The 22,699-nt window shown below is 38.2% G+C and overlaps 1 long non-coding RNA gene across 1 annotated transcript in view; it reads right to left on the bottom strand.

Annotated features, from left to right (window-relative positions):
- Positions 1-1,943: 1,943 nt before the first annotated feature.
- LOC133541670 (uncharacterized) overlaps positions 1,944-22,699 on the bottom strand; it is a 32,855-nt gene continuing 12,099 nt past the window's right edge. The window contains exons 2-5 of the long non-coding RNA XR_009803945.1: positions 17,488-17,541; positions 6,425-6,655; positions 2,393-2,603; positions 1,944-2,316 (exon numbers count right to left, since the gene is read on the bottom strand). This is a non-coding gene — a long non-coding RNA (uncharacterized LOC133541670). The remainder of the gene's footprint in view (positions 2,317-2,392; positions 2,604-6,424; positions 6,656-17,487; positions 17,542-22,699) is intronic.

The raw sequence follows: 22,699 nt of genomic DNA, 5'->3' as shown, positions 1-22,699 counted from the left end.
GTGTTCATCGTGTGAGGTAATGCAAATTAAACAATAAAAAAAAAAAAAAGGTTGGAATTGGTCCAGGTTATCGGGGACTGTTATTACTGACGGACAATGTGTCACAGTGTGACGGCAGCCAGGCACGTAAAAAAACCCTCATCTCCATGGCAACGTCTCTGTCGCTTTCACTCACTTGCCGCTTTTCCACTAATGCAGAGGTAGGCAACCCAGAACGTTGAAAGAGTAATTTTGAACCCAAATAACAACGCTGTCAAGCGCCATTCATATAAAACTTGCGGGCCGCACTAACATTAAATATTCATATTAAGGTGGGGGCCGCAAAATAACGTCTCGCGGGCCACATGTCTGAGACCCCTGCTCTATATAAACTTGAGGTTGATGTAAAGTAAAACAAATAAGGTTTTATGCCTTTTCGGTCAAAGACAACTTAGTTTTTTGTAGTAAAACTGAAATATGCAGTATTTAGATGGATAGAGAGTACTTTATTGATTCCTTCAAGAGAGTTCCTTTATTCAGCAATTAAAGCCCTCAAAGATGAATAATGCAGGACATATTTTTGAGTAATCACAGTGAAAATTTAAATAAAATCCTACTAAATATATTTGAGATACCAAAAGGTTGCCCACTCATAAAGTGATGCATTTTTATTAGTTTTTTTTTTTTTTTTTACTTTTAACACTTAAATTTCAAGATCAACTTCCGATATAACTGTCGATTTTAAGTTAGAACTATTATTTTGTTTGTTTTATGCTCTTTTGTCCAAACTGATGTTTTTATATGGCAACCATACAACATATGCAATGTTTTTTCCACATAAAAAATTTCAAAGTGATATTTTTTTAAGTAATGATTCATTATAACATATTTTTGTCTTTTTTTGGAGCAATGGGGAAAAAAAAAGAAAATAAAGACAAAAGGGGGAAAAAAAACTGCCTGCATGGCAGCTTTGTGTCAACTTTGCCATTTCACCTCATTCCACTTTTTTTTAAATGTTTTTTAAAATTTTTGCAATACTATCAATTTTGCAATTTTTGCAGAATGTGTGGGGGGCCGGTAAATGAGTAAATGCGGGCTGCAAATGGCCCCCGGGCCACACTTTGGACACCCCTGGCCTAGTGGTTAGACCAGGGGTCAGCAACCTTTTTGAAAGCAAGAACTACTTCTTGGGTACTGATTATTGCCAAGGGCTACCAGTTTGATACACACTTAAATAAATTGCCAGAAATAGCCAATTTGCTCAATTTACCTTTAATAAATAAATCTATATATATATATATATATATATAAAAAATGGGTATTTCTGTCTATCATTCCGTTGTACATTTTTTTCCTTTTAGAGAGGGTTTTTTGTAGAGAATAAATGATGAAACAATTGAACGGTTTAAAAGAGGAGAAAACACGAAAAAAAAGAAAATTAAATTTTGAAACAGTTTATCTTCCATTTCGACTCTTTAAAATTCAACCAAAAAAAAAAAAAAAGGAGAGGAAAACTAACTAAATCGAATCTATTTGAAAAAAATTAAAAAATAATTTATGGAACATCATTAGTAATTTGTCCTGATTAAGATTAATTTTAGAATTTTGATGACATGTTTTAAATAGGTTAAAATCCAATCTGCACTTTGTTAGAATATATAACAAATTGGACCAAGCTATATTTCTAACAAAGACAAATCATTATTTCTTCTACATTTTCCAGAACAAAAATATTAAAATAAATTCAAAAGACTTTGAAATAAGATTTAAATTTGATTCTACAGATTTTCTAGATTTGCCAGAATATTTTTTTTGAATTCTAGTCATAAGTTTGAAGAAATATTTCACAAATATTCTTTGTTGAAAAAACAGGAGCTAAAATGAAGAATTAAATTAAAATTAGATTATTCTTTACAATTAAAAAAAAAAACATTTACTTGAACATTGATTTAAATTGTCAGTAAAGAAGAGGAAGGAATTTAAAAGGTAAAAAGGTATATGTGTTTAAAAATCCTAAAATAATTTTTAAGGCTGTATTTTTTCTCTAAAATTGTCTTTCTGAAAGTTATAAGAAGCAAAGTAAAAAAATAAAATAATTTATTTAAACAAGTGAAGCCCAAGTCTTTAAAATATTTTCCTGGATTTTCAAATTCTATTTGAGTTTTGTCTCTCTTAGAATTAAAAATGTCCAGCAAAGCGAGACCAGCTTGCTAGTAAATAAATACAATTTAAAAAATAGAGGCAGCTCACTGGTAAGTGCTGCTATTTGAGCTATTTTTAGAACAGGCCTGCCGGCGACTCATCTGGTCCTTACGGGCGACCTGGTGTTGGTGACCCCTGGGTTAGAGTGTCTGGTCGTGAGTTCAAACCACGGCCAAGTCATACCAAAGACTACAAAAATGGTACCTGTTACCTCCCTGCTTGGCACTCAGCATCAAGGGTTGGAATTGGGGGTTAAATCACCAAAAAATGATTCCCGGGCGTGGCCACCACTGCTGCTCACTGCTCCCCTCACCTCCCAGGGGGTGATCAAGGGTGATGGGTCAAATGCAGAGAATCATTTGGCCTCATAGTGCCTTCATTTGGCCTCATAGTGCCTTCATTTGGCCTCATAGTGCCTTCAGCTGTAATGGAAACACTTTGCATTAACAAGAATAAAAGTACACTTGTTTTGTTTAAGTCTTTTTCAGTTTTAATCTCCCTTCCATGTGTGCAATACTAAGATGGAAAATGTTTGTGTGGAAAATGCAATATGATGACGCAACAGCTGTCAAAAGTGGGGACCCAAGGTGGACCACACATCTGTGCAGCAGTTGGGGACGTGCAGACCTGTCTCCACTCAAGATGATCTCCTGATGGCCCCACTATGGACTGGACTCTCACTATTATGTCAGATCCACTATGGACTGGACTCTCACACTATTATGTTAGATCCACTATGGACTGGACTCTCACACTATTATGTTAGATCCACTATGGACTGGACTCTCACTATTATGTTAGATCCACTATGGACTGGACTCTCACACTATTATGTTAGATCCACTATGGACTGGACTCTCACACTATTATGTTAGATCCACTATGGACTGGACTCTCACTATTATGTTAGATCCACTATGGACTGGACTCTCACACTATTATGCTAGATCCACTATGGACTGGACTCTCACTATTATGTTAGATCCACTATGGACTGGACTCTCACTATTATGTTAGATCCACTATGGACTGAACTCTCACTATTATGTTAGATCCACTATGGACTGGACTCTCTCACTATTATGTTAGATCCACTATGGACTGGACTCTCACTATTATGTTAGATCCACTATGGACTGGACTCTCACTATTATGTTAGATCCACTATGGACTGGACTCTCACTATTATGTTAGATCCACTATGGACTGGACTCTCACTATTATGTTAGATCCACTATGGACTGGACTCTCACTATTATGTTAGATCCACTATGGACTGGACTCTCACTATTATGTTAGATCCACTATGGACTGGACTCTCACTATTATGTTAGATCCACTATGGACTGGACTCTCACACTATTATGTTAGATCCACTATGGACTGAACTCTCACTATTATGTTAGATCCACTATGGACTGGACTCTCACTATTATGTTAGATCCACTATGGACTGGACTCTCACTATTATGTTAGATCCACTATGGACTGGACTCTCACTATTATGTTAGATCCACTATGGACTGGACTCTTACTATTATGTTAGATCCACTATGGACTGGACTCTCACACTATTATGTTAGATCCACTATGGACTGAACTCTCACTATTATGTTAGATCCACTATGGACTGGACTCTCTCACTATTATGTTAGATCCACTATGGACTGGACTCTCACTATTATGTTAGATCCACTATGGACTGGACTCTCACTATTATGTTAGATCCACTATGGACTGGACTCTCTCACTATTATGTTAGATCCACTATGGACTGGACTCTACTATGTTAGATCCACTATGGACTGGACTCTACTATGTTAGATCCACTATGGACTGGACTCTACTATGTTAGATCCACTATGGACTGGACTCTACTATGTTAGATCCACTATGGACTGGACTCTACTATGTTAGATCCACTATGGACTGGACTCTACTATGTTAGATCCACTATGGACTGGACTCTACTATGTTAGATCCACTATGGACTGGACTCTACTATGTTAGATCCACTATGGACTGGACTCTACTATGTTAGATCCACTATGGACTGGACTCTACTATGTTAGATCCACTATGGACTGGACTCTACTAGGTTAGATCCACTATGGACTGGACTCTACTAGGTTAGATCCACTATGGACTGGACTCTACTAGGTTAGATCCACTATGGACTGGACTCTACTAGGTTAGATCCACTATGGACTGGACTCTACTATGTTAGATCCACTATGGACTGGACTCTACTATGTTAGATCCACTATGGACTGGACTCTACTATGTTAGATCCACTATGGACTGGACTCTCACACTATTATGTTAGATCCACTATGGACTGGACTCTCACACTATTATGTTAGATCCACTATGGACTGGACTCTCACACTATTATGTTAGATCCACTATGGACTGGACTCTTACACTATTATGTTAGATCCACTATGGACTGGACTCTCACTATTATGTTAGATCCACTATGGACTGGACTCTCACTATTATGTTGGATCCACTATGGACTGGACTCTCACTATTATGTTGGATCCACTATGGACTGGACTCTCACTATTATGTTGGATCCACTATGGACTGGACTCTACTATGTTGGATCCACTATGGACTGGACTCTACTATGTTGGATCCACTATGGACTGGACTCTACTATGTTGGATCCACTATGGACTGGACTCTACTATGTTAGATCCACTATGGACTGGACTCTACTATGTTAGATCCACTATGGACTGGACTCTACTATGTTAGATCCACTATGGACTGGACTCTACTATGTTAGATCCACTATGGACTGGACTCTACTATGTTAGATCCACTATGGACTGGACTCTACTATGTTAGATCCACTATGGACTGGACTCTACTATGTTAGATCCACTATGGACTGGACTCTACTATGTTAGATCCACTATGGACTGGACTCTACTATGTTAGATCCACTATGGACTGGACTCTACTATGTTAGATCCACTATGGACTGGACTCTACTATGTTAGATCCACTATGGACTGGACTCTACTATGTTAGATCCACTATGGACTGGACTCTACTATGTTAGATCCACTATGGACTGGACTCTACTATGTTAGATCCACTATGGACTGGACTCTACTATGTTAGATCCACTATGGACTGGACTCTCACACTATTATGTTAGATCCACTATGGACTGGACTCTCACACTATTATGTTAGATCCACTATGGACTGGACTCTCACACTATTATGTTAGATCCACTATGGACTGGACTCTCACACTATTATGTTAGATCCACTATGGACTGGACTCTACTATGTTAGATCCACTATGGACTGGACTCTACTATGTTAGATCCACTATGGACTGGACTCTACTATGTTAGATCCACTATGGACTGGACTCTACTATGTTAGATCCACTATGGACTGGACTCTACTATGTTAGATCCACTATGGACTGGACTCTACTATGTTAGATCCACTATGGACTGGACTCTACTATGTTAGATCCACTATGGACTGGACTCTACTATGTTAGATCCACTATGGACTGGACTCTACTATGTTAGATCCACTATGGACTGGACTCTACTATGTTAGATCCACTATGGACTGGACTCTACTATGTTAGATCCACTATGGACTGGACTCTACTATGTTAGATCCACTATGGACTGGACTCTACTATGTTAGATCCACTATGGACTGGACTCTACTATGTTAGATCCACTATGGACTGGACTCTACTATGTTAGATCCACTATGGACTGGACTCTACTATGTTAGATCCACTATGGACTGGACTCTACTATGTTAGATCCACTATGGACTGGACTCTACTATGTTAGATCCACTATGGACTGGACTCTACTATGTTAGATCCACTATGGACTGGACTCTACTATGTTAGATCCACTATGGACTGGACTCTACTATGTTAGATCCACTATGGACTGGACTCTACTATGTTAGATCCACTATGGACTGGACTCTCACACTATTATGTTAGATCCACTATGGACTGGACTCTCACACTATTATGTTAGATCCACTACGGACTGGACTCTACTATGTTAGATCCACTATGGACTGGACTCTACTATGTTAGATCCACTATGGACTGGACTCTACTATGTTAGATCCACTATGGACTGGACTGAAACATGCATTTAATGTTAGTCATCATCTTACAAAAAACACCAAAAATAATATATTTAAAATCTATTCCTCCATGAACATGTTTAAGTCACCTTAAAAAGAAAAGAGGGTCTTTTAACGATCTCATCAGGATGAACCACCGGCTTCCTTGTGCTGTAAAAAAAACAAAAAAGTGGAGTTGAAGCCAAGAGAGAAAGTTGTGTGCAGGACTTAAGAGGACTGGCGGTTTGGCACCGGCCATCTGTGGCTGCTCCCAAAACTCGGACCACAAGCCGCCTCCCTTGCCAGGGTTTTTGACGGAGTCACGCTCCGACACCAGGTTCCTGCTCGGAGACAAAAGACGGATACGCTGTGAGATTTAATTTCCGTTCCAGACCACCTTGTCTGGCTTCAAAGATTTAGATTCTGTCTCTTTTTAGATGTGCCATTGATCTGATGGAACATCTGCTGAAGGGGTTCTGTTACAGCGCTCCCATAAGGCGCTCTGCTTTCAGGATCGATCAAAAGTACCATGAGTGCGTACACACCACCTTCACTCACCTGGGGGTGGTGGTGGTGGTGGGGGTGGGGGGGCTGGGGGGGGTGTCACACCACTGACGCTTGCATTTTATATAAACTATGACGTGCAACCACTAGACCGCCGCATGTTCCCGCCATGTTGCATCCAGGAGTTTAAAGGCCTACTGAAAGCCACTACTAGTCTGATAGTTTATATATCAATGATGAAATATTAACATTGCAACACATGCCAATACGGCCGCTTTAGTTTACTAAATTGCAATTTTAAATTTCCCGGGACTTTTTCTTGAAAACGTTGTGTAACAATGACGTGTACGCAGGAAGTATGAGCGCTGCACACACACGCAGCTAAAAGTCGTCTGCTTTAACGGCATAATTATACAGTTTTTTGGACATCTGTGTTGCTGAATCCTTTGCAAATTTGTTCAATTAATATTGGAGAAGTCACAGTAGAAAGATGGAGTTGGGAAGCTTTAGCCTTTAGCCCAGGGGTGCCCACACTTTTTCTGCAGGCGAGCTACTTTTCAATTGACCAACTGGAGGGGATCTACCTCATTTATATATATCATTTATATTTATTTATTTATGAAAGAGACATTTTTGTAAACAAGTTAAATGTGTTTAATGATAATACAAGCATGTGTAACACATATAGATGTCTTTCTTTCACAAAGACAAGAATATAAGTTGGTGTATTACCTGATTCTGATGACTTGCATTGATTGGAATCAGACAGTAATGATGATAACGCCCACATTTTCAAATGGAGGAGAAAAAAAGTTGTCCTTTCTGTACAATACCACATGAAAGTGGTTGCTTTTTGGCATCTAATTCATCCAGCTTCCATACACTTTACAAGAAAAACATTGGCGGCAAATTCCGTAGCTTGCTTGATTGACATTCACGGCACCCGAGGGTCTTGTGAGATGACGCTGGCTGCTGCCAGTTCATTATTAGGAAAAAATGACAGAGAGGAAGGCCAGAAACACTTTTTATTTCAACAGACTTTCGCGCCGTCCCTTCCGTCAAAACTCTAAAGGCCGACTGCACATTTCCTATCTTCACAATAAAAGCCCTGCTTCATGCTGCCTGCGCTAACAAAATAAGAGTCTCGGAAAGCTGGCGTGCACAAGTGATGTGCACGCCAGCTTTCTGAGGGATCGCTTGTGCACGCCAGTTTTCCGAGACTCTGTATTTAGTTAGCGCAGGCAGCATGAAGCAGGGCTTTTATTGTGAAGATAGGAAATGTGCAGTCGGCCTTTAGAGTTTTGACGGAAGGTACGGCGCGAGAGTCTGTTGAAATAAAAAGTGTTTCTGGCCTTCCTCTCGGTCATATTTTCATAATAATGATCTTGCAGCAGCCAGCGTCATCTCACAAGACCCTCCGGTACCGTGAATGTCATTTAAGTGACGTCTTGGTGAAGATTGATGATCACTCATTTTTAGGTCTATTTTTTTTAAAAGCCTGGCTGGAGATCGACTGACACACCCCCCGCGGTCGACTGGTAGCTCACGATCGACATAATGGGCACCCCTGCTTTAGCCACACAAACACATGGTGATTCCTTGTTTAAAATTCCCGGAGGTGAAACTTTCCTATGGATCAGAGCGCAGGCAAGAGAACATGGATCCCTACCAAATGTCAACCAGCAGGTTTCGGTGAGAAAATTGTGGTTAAAAAAGTCAGTTCTTACCGGAGAAAAGCTGAGCTTGTGCCGTCCATGCAGCTGCCGTCAGCTCCCCTGAGACACTGCGCCTCAAGACACCCGTGGAGACACCCTTCCGACTATCAGGTACTATTTAACTCACTAAAACACTAGCAACACAATAGAAAGATAAGGGATTTCCCAGAATTATCCTAGTAAATGTGTCTAAAAACATCGGAATCCGTCCCAATGCAATCAGGTTGTTTTTTTTTCCTAGTCCGTCGCTATCAATATCCTCAAACACAAATCTTTCATCATCGCTCAAATTAATGGGGAAATTGTCGTTTTCTCGGTCTGAATAGCACTTTTTGTTGGAGGCTCCCATTATAAACAATGTGAATATGTGAGGAGCCATCAAACATGTGATGTCATCGTCTGACTTCCGGTACAGGCAGGGCTTTTCTCTTAGGACCGAAAGTGGCGAACTTTATCGTGGATGTTCTCTACTAAAAGCTTTCAGCAAAAATACGGCAATATCGCGAAATGATGAAGTATGACACATAGAATGGACCTGCTATCCCCGTTTAAATAAGAACATCTCATTTCAGTAGGCCTTTAAAGCATTAAAGTTCACACAACTTAAAATGTATAAAAAACAACAACCTAAAACGTCTTCAAAAGCTCAGTTCTGGTTAAGCATTAAGACTAGTGGCTTCCTGGACCTCTTTCAGAGATGTGTGAAAATGGAAAAATATGTTGTTTGTGTTAATATATTTTTCTGTTGGAGACACAAACCTCCCTAATTGTTAGAAATCCCACTCCTTCTAATAAAAAACGCTTCACTGATGAGAGTACTTTGCAAGTGCCGTTTTTTCCTACTTATTTCAGCAGTCCATGAACTCATCGTAGTTTGTTTACATGTAAAACTTTCTCCGACGCTGCCACGGAAAGACGTGTTTTAAAGCACTCCTTTGTCTCATTTTGTCCACCAAACTTTTTATGCTGTGCGTGAATGCACAAAAGGTGAGCTTTGTTGATGTTTTTGACTTGGAGTGCTAATAATCCATACTAACATGCTATTTAGGCTAGCTGGATGTACATATTGATCAACATGCCTCGTTTGTAGCTATATTTGAGCTCATTTAATTTCCTTAATTACCTCTGTATATTTAATTTATATTTGCATGTCTCATAACACATTATCTGTATGGAATATTGGCTGTATTTCCGATAGTTGTTTGTGTGCCATGTTCCAGACCACAGCAAACGATACCCAGCTTGCAAAGATTGCAATAAAACCATTAGAAGAAGACTGTCAAAACGTGGACTATGGGGTGTTTATTTTCCCGAGATGCAAGAATAGAAGTGGACATGACGTGAAGGTAGGGACATGATTTAATTTTACTATACATAAAAAAAAAAAAAAGGAACAAAGGGTGCAAACAAAAGGCGCGCACGAGGCGGAGAACAAACTTGGCTTTGAAAACAATAAACTAGCCCTCGGGCATGAAAACAAAAACACTCTGCGACATGAAAATAGAAAAAAAAACTCACTTGGCATGGAACTATGGTAGCAGAAGTCCAACAGCGTTATAATGTCATCACAATGACCAACAGAAAAAGACAGGCTTTAAATAATCAGTGACAGGTGTGTGAGTCCAAAAGTGGAACTGGTGAAACTACTGGGTAACCATGGAAACAAGGCAAACAAGGAAGTGCCAAAACAGGAAGCAATGGAGTCCTAAAGAAAACATAACTAAACAAAACATGATCACAAGACGTGACAAAGACAGCCTTGCTGTTTCCTTGAACTTGGACACACACATCCATACTTTTGGCCATTCTGAGCCAGTCTTTTCCAGAAGTTTTACTAATGATTTCCAATATTGCAAAAATGTGTAAAATAAATATCAAAATACAAGACTTTGTGTCAACCAATGATAGTAAGCTAATATAGACACATCATGTGTTGTCTTCATTATAACACTTATATAAGACTTTTAAAGTCATTTTGATAGTAGGCTAATATAAATAATATAGACACTTATATAAGTGTTATAATGAAGACAACACATGATGTAAGACTTTTAAAGTCATTTTGATAGTAGGCCAATATAGACACTTACATCATGTGTTGTCTTCATTATAACACTTATATAAGACTTTTAAAGTCATTCTCATAGTAGGCTAATATAACTAATATAGACACTTACATCATGTGTTGTCTTCATTATAACACTTATATAAGACTTTTAAAGTCATTTTGATAGTAGGCTAATATAGACACTTACATCATGTGTTGTCTTCATTATAACACTTATATAAGACTTTTAAAGTCATTCTCATAGTAGGCTAATATAACTAATATAGACACTTACATCATGTGTTGTCTTCATTATAACACTTATATAAGACTTTTAAAGTCATTTTGATAGTAGGCCAATATAGACACTTACATCATGTGTTGTCTTCATTATAACACTTATATAAGACTTTTAAAGTCATTTTGATAGTAGGCTAATATAGACACTTACATCATGTGTTGTCTTCATTATAACACTTATATAAGACTTTTAAAGTCATTCTCATAGTAGGCTAATATAACTAATATAGACACTTACATGATGTGTTGTCTTCATTATAACAATTATATAAGACTTTTAAAGTCTTTTTCATGTTAGGCTAATATAGACACTTACATCATGTGTTGCCTTCATTTTAACACTTCTATAAGACTTAAGGTCATTTTGATAGTAGGCTAATATAGACACTTACATCATGTGTTGTCTTCATTATAACACTTATATAATACTTTTAAAGTCATTTTAGATAGTAGGCTAATATAGCTAATATAGACACATCATGTGTTGCCTTCTTTATAACACTTACACAATACTTTTAAAGTCATTTTGATAGTAGGCTGATATAGACACATCATGTGTTGCCTTCATTGTAACACTTATATAAGACTGTTAAAGTCATTTTGATAGTAGGCTAATATAGCTAATATAGACACTTACATCATGTGTTGCCTTCATTATAACACTTATATAATACTTTTAAAGTCATTTTGATAGTAGGCTAATATAGACACTTACATCATGTGTTGTCTTCATTATAACACTTATATAATACTTTTAAAGTCATTTTGATAGTAGGCTAATATAGACACTTACATCATGTGTTGTCTTCATTATAACACTTATATAAGACTTTTAAAGTCATTTTGATAGTAGGCTAATATAGACACTTACATCATGTGTTGTCTTCATTATAACACTTATATAAGACTTTTAAAGTCATTTTGATAGTAGGCTAAAATAGACACTTACATCATGTGTTGTCTTCATTATAACACTTATATAAGACTTTTAAAGTCATTTTGATAGTAGGCTAATATAGACACATCATGTGTTGTCTTCATTATAACACTTATATAAGACTTTTAAAGTCATTTTGATAGTAGGCTAATATAGACACTTACATCATGTGTTGTCTTCATTATAACACTTATATAAGACTTTTAAAGTCATTCTCATAGTAGGCTAATATAGCTAATATAGACACTTACATCATGTGTTGTCTTCATTATAACACTTATATAAGACTTTTAAAGTCATTTTGATAGTAGGCTAATATAGACACTTACATCATGTGTTGTCTTCATTATAACACTTATATAAGACTTTTAAAGTCATTTTGATAGTAGGCTAATATAGACACTTACATCATGTGTTGTCTTCATTATAACACTTATATAAGACTTTTAAAGTCATTCTCATAGTAGGCTAATATAGCTAATATAGACACTTACATCATGTGTTGTCTTCATTATAACACTTATATAAGACTTTTAAAGTCATTTTGATAGTAGGCTAATATAGACACTTACATCATGTGTTGTCTTCATTATAACACTTATATAAGACTTTTAAAGTCTTTTTCATGTTAGGCTAATATAGACACTTACATCATGTGTTGCCTTCATTTTAACACTTCTATAAGACTTAAGGTCATTTTGATAGTAGGCTAATATAGACACATACATCATGTGTTGTCTTCATTATAACACTTATATAAGACTTTTAAAGTCATTTTGATAGTAGGCTAATATAGACACTTACATCATGTGTTGTCTTCATTATAACACTTGTATAAGACTTTTAAAGTCTTTTTCATGTTAGGCTAATATAGACACTTACATCATGTGTTGCCTTCATTACAACACTTATATAAGACTTTTAAAGTCATTTTCATAGTAGGCTAATATAACTAATATAGACACTTACATCATGTGTTGTCTTCATTATAACAATTATATAAGACTTTTAAAGTCCTTTTCATGTTAGGCTAATATAGACACATCATGTGTTGCCTTCATTTTAACACTTCTATAAGACTTAAGGTCATTTTGATAGTAGGCTAATATAGACACTTACATCATGTGTTGCCTTCATTACAACACTTATATAAGACTTTTAAAGTCATTTTAGATAGTAGGTTAATATAACTAAATATAGACACATCATTTGTTGTCTTCATTTTAACACTTCTATAAGACTTTTAAAGTCATTTTGATAGTAGGCTAATATAGACACATCATGTGTTGCCTTCATTATAACACTTACATACGAATTTTGAAGTCATTTTGATAGTAGGCTAATATAGACACTTACATTATGTGTTGTCTTCATTATAACTTTTAATTTTTTTGCGGCTCCAACATGGCTATTTGAACATGTTGGGTTGCCGACCCCTCCATTAAGAGCATCCAGTGAGTCGCAAAACAGTGTCCTCACATCACATCACATGCTAACATAACAGCTAACGCATTTTGGAAGGGATTTGAATATTTTTCTATAAACACACACGTGTATAGTATTTCTACATTGATTTGGATTTTTTTTTTATATTGAGCTGTTTCAAACTTGTTTAAAGTACAATTTTCAAGAGCACCTCCCTAACTTCTGTCACAAATATGGGTTGAAAAAAATCATATAATTTTTTAAATAAAAGTCCTGTATTTTTCGAGCTATAAAATCTTTTAATTTTCTCAAAACTTGACAGTGCGCCTTATAACCAATGCAAAGAATACATTTGGTTGTGCTCACCGTCCTCAAAACTACTTTATTTGGTACATGTCACACACAAGATATGTGTAGACTGCAATATGACTCAAGTAAACATCAAAGTTTTATTCTTTTTCTCTTTTTTGTATTTTGTAAATTGTAAAATACGCTGCGGCATCCTATTGAAAGCAGACATTGTACAGGAAGTGATTGTTTTATCATGGCCGCCGTTTGTATTTCTTGTTTAGAACTTAGCACTAATTCTACACAATGCTTAGTGTTTCAGTAGAGCTGGATCCATTCAGTACACAGCTTTTAAAACTTGTAGCTCAGCCTCCTTATGTTCAGGCTCAAAAATATAAGATTCTGGTTCCTCATTTGATCCAAGGTAGTCATTGTTGCCTGTCATGATTAGTAATAGTTGTTAAGGGAAAAAGCCAATGTGAAACCAATGTTTACAATGACCACAATATTGTAAATATTACTGTAAATTCCAGAGCATAAGCGTCTGATTTTTTCCTACATTTGGAACCCTGCGGCTTATGAAACGGTGCCTCTAATTGATGTTTTTTTTTACCCGCTAACTTCCGTAATGTTTTTTGTTCAATAGTTTTCATTAAACTTAAGCAGAAGACTGAAATGGTGTGTTATTGTTTGTGCAAAGGTGCCATCTTTTGTACGGGTGTGGCTTGTATCTTGGTGTGCTTTATAGTCCAGAAAGTACATTACAGTATTGCTTGTTACTACATTTCATACAGTATATATCTACAGCATGTATATAACATGTAGATGAAGGTTTTTGGAGTGCTGCATAGGCGGGATAGAGTAAATCCCCCATTACCTCCATTGTTAGCTGACACTTGCTAGTCTTTATTTACAAATTAGAATGCATAAAAAAGAAAAAGGGTTCTGATCTTACATAAGAACTGTGAGCAAAAACAGTGCAGTTTCCACTCAACATGAAGTATTGCAATGTTGTCAAGAAAAATGTGGGATCAAAGAGACATTTGAATGGTTTTGAGTGTTTCATTTTGAATAAAAAAACAAAAAACTGATTATTATTTTCTGTCAAATTTCAAAGCCTGTCACAAGACTGTCCCAAGTCTCCCAAGGTTTGAATATAATTTGATCTTGCACAGCCACCCTTGTCATTGTGTTTATGTGTGAGTTCTTGTATTTCTACCCTTCTTGAGACAGGAAGAAAGAAAAGTATCTTCCATATGAGATAACAAGTGCTCCACCTCTGGTCAACATATGAAATAACAAGTGTGTGTAAGAAATTGAAATGTGCCCCATTCGTCCCAAATTAATAAAAAAAAAAAAAATACATATGTAAATAGAGACATACTGTAATAACTTGAAGTAAATAATGAAGATTTAAATCCAATTACAACCAAAAAAATCAAAATAATTATCTAAAAGCAGTGTTTTTTTCACAATGTGTCGACTTTTCCTATAAAATTGGGAACAATTTCTCATATTCTGTTTCTGCAATATTTTCTCGTAAAATTACTTTTATGTAAAATTATTACTTTTCAATGTAAAATGGTGACATTTGTCAAATAAAATTCTGACTTTTATCACAATGTTGCCAACTTTTTTGTTATTCTTGTAAAATAGTGACATTTTTTGGAGTAAAATGATGACTTTTGTCATAATTTTGCCAAGTAAAATTCAGATTATTATTATAATAAAAAATGTTAAGCTTTTCTTGTAAAATTGCAACTGTTATTGAGTCAAATTCCAACTTATCAAAATACTGCACAAATGTTCAGTTTTTCTTCCAACATTTTGACTTGTGTTGAGTAAAATGACAACTTTTATCCCATCTTTTTTCCCCATCAAGTTTTTTACATTTGAATAGTATGCATTTATTATTCATGTTGTAAATACACATCTTTATATATCTACAAACCTCGTTTCCATATGAGATGGGAAATTGTGTAAGACGTAAATATAAACGGAATACAAGGATTTGCAAATCATTTTCAAGCCATATTCAGTTGAATATGCTACAAAGACAACATATTTGATGTTCAAACTCATAAAAAATATTTTTTTTTGCAAATAATTAACTTTAAAAAATTGATGCCAGCAACAGGTAACAAAGAAGTTGGGAAAAGTGGCAATAAATACTGAAAAAGTTGAGGAATGCTCATCAAGCACTTATTTGGAACATGCCACAGGTGTGCAGGCTAATTGGGAACAGGTGGGTGCCATGATTGGCTATAAAAACAGCTTCCCAAAAAATGCTCAGTCTTTCACAAGAAAGGATGGGGCGAGGTACACCCCTTTGTCCACAACTGTGTGAGCAAATAGTCAAACAGTTTAAGAACAACCTTTCTCAAAGTGCAATTGCAAGAAATTTAGGGATTTCAACATCTACGCTCCATAATATCATCAAAAGGTTCAGAGAATCTGGAGAAATCACTCCACGTAAGCTGCATGGTCGGAAACCAACATTGAATGACCGTGACTTTCGATCCCTCAGACGGCACTGTATCAAAAACCGACATCAATCTCTAAAGGATATCACCACATGGGCTCAGGAACACTTCAGAAAACCACTGTCACTAAATACAGTTGGTCGCTACATCTGTATGTGCAAGTTAAAGCTCTACTATGCAAAGCGAAAGCCATTTATCAACAACATCCAGAAACGCCGCCGACTTCTCTGGGCCAGAGATCATCTTAGATGGACTGATGCAAAGTGGAAAAGTGTTCTGTGGTCTGACGAGTCCAGACCTGTCTCCCATCGAAAAGGTGTGGCCCATTATTAAGCATAAAATACGACAGCGGACTGTTGAAGGACTGAAGCTCTACATAAAACAAGAACTAGAAAGAATTCCACTTTCAAAGCTTCAACAATTACTTTCCTCAGTTCCCAAATGTTTATAGAGTGTTAAAAGAAAAGGTGATGTAACACAGTGGTGAACATGCCCTTTCCCAACTACTTTGGCATGTGTTGCAGCCATGAAATTCTAAGTTAATTATTATTTGCAAAAAAAAAACAAGGGTGGAGTGCCATCTCCGGGTTGGGGAGGAGACCCTGCCCCAAGTGGAGGAGTTCAAGTACCTAGGAGTCTTGTTCACGAGTGAGGGAAGAGTGGATTGTGAGATCGACAGGCGGATCAGTGCGGCGTCTTCAGTAATGCGGACGTTGTACCGATCAGTTGTGGTGAAGAAGGAGCTGAGCCGGAAGGCAAAGCTCTCAATTTACCGGTCGATCTACGTTCCCATCCTCACCTATGGTCATGAGCTTTGGGTCATGACCGAAAAGATAAGATCACGGGTACAAGCGGCCCAAATGAGTTTCCAGGTCTCTCCCTTAGAGATAGGGTGAGAAGCTCTGCCATCCGGGAGGAACTCAAAGTAAAGCCGCTGCTCCTCCACATGGAGAGGAGCCAGATGAGGTGGTTCGGGCATCTGGTCAGGATGCCACCCGAACGCCTCCCTAGGGAGGTGTTTAGGGCACGTCCAACCGGTAGGAGGCCACGGGGAAGACCCAGGACACGTTGGGAAGACTATGTCTCCCAGCTGGCCTGGGAACGCCTCGGGATCCCCCGGGAAGAGCTAGACCAAGTGGCTGGGGAGAGGGAAGTCTGGGCTTCCCTGCTTAGGCTGTTGCCCCCGCGACCCGACCTCGGATAAGCGGAAGATGATGGATGGATGGAAAAAAAAATAAGGTTATGAGTTTGAACATCAAATATCTTGTCTTTGTAGTGCATTCAACTGAATATGGGTTGAAAATGATTTGCAAATCATTGTATTTTGTTTATATTTATATCGAACACAATTTCCCAACTCATATGGAAACGGGGTTTGTAGAAAGGCTGGTCCTTGAGAGGTAGGCAGTTTTCTAAGGTCTGAAGAAGGTAACAAATACAAGAATGTGTGTGTGTTGGGAAAATGACCACTGACCAAGTTGCGTGCTGTGCTGAATGTCACCAGACTTTGCTGTGGTGAAGCAGTTCTCTGCCAAAAAGCAAAAAACATTGGAGGAAGTGAGTCAGGGAGAGTTGCATGAAAGCAATCACACACACACACACACACACACACACACACACACACACACACACACACACCACTGAGTGCGTGACACACAAGAAAGATGAAGTCCAGCATCCACACACACTTTCTGCATAGCAGCTCGCTGTTAAATAATATCACAACCCTGCAGTGGACCAAGATCCTTCTCTGTCAGGTTAATTGTGCTGCGGTGCAAATAGAAAGCATGAAGTCCAGGTGCAGATCTCCTTCCACTGCGTGAGTGCACACGTTGTGTTACCAAAAAGAAGAAAAGCTCAGCTGGAGGGACAAAAGTGTGCCGTGCACGATGGAACACATGTAACTGTTCAAAGTATCTGTGAGCCACATCCTAAACAGCTTCAGTACTAATCCTAACCCCTTTTTTTCCCAACTTGAAGAATGTATTCTGGTGTGAAAACTTTGGCAACGTTGTCACATTGTGGGGACCCGGTTCCATACTTGAGCCTTCAGTGATGTCCTACTTAGTCCGACTTTAATAAATACCCCTCAAAACCAATCAATCAATTTTATTTATATAGCCCTAAATCACCAGTGTCTCAAAGGGCTAACATAATAGTGTGAGAGTCCAGTCCATAGTGGATCTAACATAATAGTGTGAGAGTCCAGTCCATAGTGGATCTAACATAATAGTGTGAGAGTCCAGTCCATAGTGGATCTAACATAATAGTGAGAGTCCAGTCCATAGTGGATCCAACATAATAGTGAGAGTCCAGTCCATAGTGGATCAAACATAATAGTGAGAGTCCAGTCCATAGTGGATCAAACATAATAGTGAGAGTCCAGTCCATAGTGGATCTAACATAATAGTGAGAGTCCAGTCCATAGTGGATCTAACATAATAGTGAGAGTCCAGTCCATAGTGGATCTAACATAATAGTGAGAGTCCAGTCCATAGTGGATCTAACATAATAGTGAGAGTCCAGTCCATAGTGGATCCAACATAATAGTGAGAGTCCAGTCCATAGTGGATCTAACATAATAGTGAGAGTCCAGTCCATAGTGGATCCAACATAATAGTGTGAGAGTCCAGTCCATAGTGGATCCAACATAATAGTGTGAGAGTCCAGTCCATAGTGGATCTAACATAATAGTGTGAGAGTCCAGTCCATAGTGGATCTAACATAATAGTGAGAGTCCAGTCCATAGTGGATCAAACATAATAGTGAGAGTCCAGTCCATAGTGGATCAAACATAATAGTGAGAGTCCAGTCCATAGTGGATCTAACATAATAGTGAGAGTCCAGTCCATAGTGGATCCAACATAATAGTGAGAGTCCAGTCCTTAGTGGATCCAACATAATAGTGAGAGTCCAGTCCATAGTGGATCTAACATAATAGTGAGAGAGTCCAGTCCATAGTGGATCTAACATAATAGTGCGAGTCCAGTCCATAGTGGATCTAACATAATAGTGAGAGTCCAGTCCTTAGTGGATCCAACATAATAGTGTGAGAGTCCAGTCCTTAGTGGATCCAACATAATAGTGTGAGAGTCCAGTCCATAGTGGATCAAACATAATAGTGAGAGTCCAGTCCATAGTGGATCTAACATAATAGTGTGAGAGTCCAGTCCATAGTGGATCTAACATAATGTGAGAGTCCAGTCCACAGTGGATCTAACATAATAGTGTGAGAGTCCAGTCCATAGTGGATCTAACATAATAGTGAGAGTCCAGTCCATAGTGGATCCAACATAATAGTGAGAGTCCAGTCCTTAGTGGATCCAACATAATAGTGAGAGTCCAGTCCATAGTGGTTCTAACATAATAGTGAGAGTCCAGTCCATAGTGGATCTAACATAATAGTGAGAGAGTCCAGTCCATAGTGGATCTAACATAATAGTGAGAGTCCAGTCCATAGTGGATCTAACATAATAGTGAGAGTCCAGTCCTTAGTGGATCCAACATAATAGTGAGAGTCCAGTCCTTAGTGGATCCAACATAATAGTGTGAGAGTCCAGTCCATAGTGGATCTAACATAATAGTGAGAGTCCAGTCCATAGTGGATCAAACATAATAGTGAGAGTCCAGTCCATAGTGGATCAAACATAATAGTGAGAGTCCAGTCCATAGTGGATCCAACATAATAGTGAGAGTCCAGTCCATAGTGGATCCAACATAATAGTGAGAGTCCAGTCCTTAGTGGATCCAACATAATAGTGAGAGTCCAGTCCATAGTGGTTCTAACATAATAGTAAGAGTCCAGTCCATAGTGGATCTAACATAATAGTGAGAGAGTCCAGTCCATAGTGGATCTAACATAATAGTGCGAGTCCAGTCCATAGTGGATCTAACATAATAGTGAGAGTCCAGTCCTTAGTGGATCCAACATAATAGTGAGAGTCCAGTCCTTAGTGGATCCAACATAATAGTGAGAGTCCAGTCCTTAGTGGATCCAACATAATAGTGTGAGAGTCCAGTCCATAGTGGATCAAACATAATAGTGAGAGTCCAGTCCATAGTGGATCTAACATAATAGTGAGAGTCCAGTCCATAGTGGATCCAACATAATAGTGAGAGTCCAGTCCATAGTGGATCTAACATAATAGTGAGAGTCCAGTCCTTAGTGGATCTAACATAATAGTGTGAGAGAGGGTGTTTCAGTGTTATATCCAATCCACTTTATTTATATAGCACATTTAAACAACAACAACGTTTCTAAAGTGCTGCACAGCCATGTTAAAAACATTATGCTCCACCGATGACTGAATAAAACAAAAAATGAATAAAAATAAAACCAATAAAAACAATATAAAAACAAATATGATTAAAAACTATTTTAAAAGGGTAAAAATCAATTAAAACAGTAAAATAAAAATCAAAGTGTATAAAAAACACAGAGGACAACAGAGGACCGCACAACTCACGTAGTGTTAAAAGCCGAAGAATAAAAGTGGGTCTTAAGACGAGACTTATAACTTCACCTTTATCTTTAGTCTTTAAGCCAAAATGCGTCCGTTCTCCCTTTTCTGTCTACACACTGTCTGCTTGTAAGCTCTCTGTGTGTGTGCACTGCCGAACATGCTCCTCTGCTCATAAACCAGCAATGACTCGATGTGGTTGTGGGACCGGTACTTTTTTAGACGCGGTGTAGTACCGAAAATGATTCATTAGTAACAAAAGGTACTATACTAATACTGGTATACTGTACAACCCTAATGGAAAGTAGATTAAAATGAACTTTTATTAATTTATGATCATGATTCATTTTAGGGCCAGCACAGCACGGCACACCATTGTGTAAACGAAAAAGCTTCCGTATGTTTCAAACGTTCCTTGATTAGGGACCGAATGTCCCTTTGGGACAGAGGACCCAATTGTATTTCTAAGGTTTTATTATTATTATACCGCTGCCTCTTTGAGCTGTCATTTGACCCCCTTAACATGCTTCAAAACTCACTAAAGGACTGGCAAAAATTTCAATCCAATCAAAAAATCAAAACCCAAAACTGAAAATTGCGCTCTAGCGCCCCCGAGGAAAAAACACAGCCAAAACTGCTTGAAACTTCCGTTAGGAATGTCGTAGAGACATGAAACAAAAACCTCTATGTAGGTCTGACTTAGACCTAGATTTCATACACTGACCTCCTTCAGCAAAAATCAACAGGAAGTTGGCGAAAACATCTTCAAAACAAAAGTTTCCTAAAAAATGTAATTTTTGCCTCTTTGAGCTGTAATTTGACCCTCTTAAAATGCTTCAAAACTCAAACTGGACACACACATCAGGACTGGTCAAAATTGCGATCTTATCAAAAAACCAAAACCCAAAATTGCGTTTTAGCGCCCCCTAGGAATAAAACACTGACAAAACTGCTCTTGGGTAGAAAACAGACAAAACTGCTTGTAAATTCCGGTAGGAATGTCATAGAGACATGAAACAAAAACCTCTATGTAGGTCTCACTTAGACCTACATTTCATTAATTGACATCCTTCAGCAAAAATCAACAGGAAGTTGGCAATTACCCCTTCAAAACCAAAGTTTTGAAAAAACTCGTCACCTTTTTTCAAACATTATCTCCTCTGAGCGCGTTTGTTGTGTCGGCTTCAAACTCGCACAGGAAAGAGATTAAACCCTTCTGACTAAAAGTTGTGCAAATAGTTTTTTTCTAACTGCTCCGGTTTTGATTTTATAAGCCGCTGGGTTGATGCTGCTGTGCTGATGCCGTCTCAAGATGGCAGCTTAAAATCAGGAAGCACCAGCGTGACCACACAATGCAGAGAAGGTAGGTAATGTGCGGGTAAAGATATGTTGACTGGGTGAAAGAAGGAGGCACCAGTTGGACTCCAGGATACAGAGAAGGTAGGTAATGTGCGGGTAAAGATATGTTGACTGGGTGAAAGAAGGAGGCACCAGTTGGACTCCAGGATACAGAGAAGGTAGGTAATGTGCGGGTAAAGATATGTTGACTGGGTGAAAGAAAGAGGCACCAGTTTGACTCCAGGATACAGAGAAGGCAGGTAATGTGCAGGTAAAGATATGTTGACTGGGTGAAAGAAGGAGGCACCAGTTTGACTCCGGGATACAGAGAAGGTAGGTAATGTGCGGGTAAAGATATGTTGACTGGGTGAAAGAAGGAGGCACCAGTTTGACTCCAGGATACAGAGAAGGTAGGTAATGTGCAGGTAAAGATATGTTGACTGGGTGAAAGAAGGAGGCACCAGTTTGACTCCGGGATACAGAGAAGGTAGGTAATGTGCGGGTAAAGATATGTTGACTGGGTGAAAGAAGGAGGCACCAGTTTGACTCCAGGATACAGAGAAGGTAGGTAATATGTTGTCTGGGTGATGGCAGGAAGCACCAGCATGTATGGGTGAAAGAAAGAAGCACCAGTGTGACTCCAGGATGCAGGCAAGGCAGGTAATGTGTTGAATGGGTAAAGGCAAGAAACACCAGAAAAACTCGCTAATTGCAGCTTTAATTTGTCTTGAATCTTTAAAGTCAAATGGCTTTCTCGTTTGTGAGAGTTAAGACGGTCCCAACTGGAGGCCCACAAAGTGCTCAGCGTGTCTTCCCTCAATTCAAGGAGACTGCGGTACAGGATGGAAAATGTGTCCCGCCGGCATCTTCATTTGCGGCTCCTTGCAG

The sequence above is a fragment of the Nerophis ophidion genome, linkage group LG23 (assembly GCF_033978795.1).
Source record: "Nerophis ophidion isolate RoL-2023_Sa linkage group LG23, RoL_Noph_v1.0, whole genome shotgun sequence".
NCBI classification, from domain to species: Eukaryota; Metazoa; Chordata; class Actinopteri; order Syngnathiformes; family Syngnathidae; genus Nerophis; species Nerophis ophidion.
Note: the sequence above shows the minus strand (reverse complement) of the source record. Positions and strands in the feature narration are given on the sequence as shown.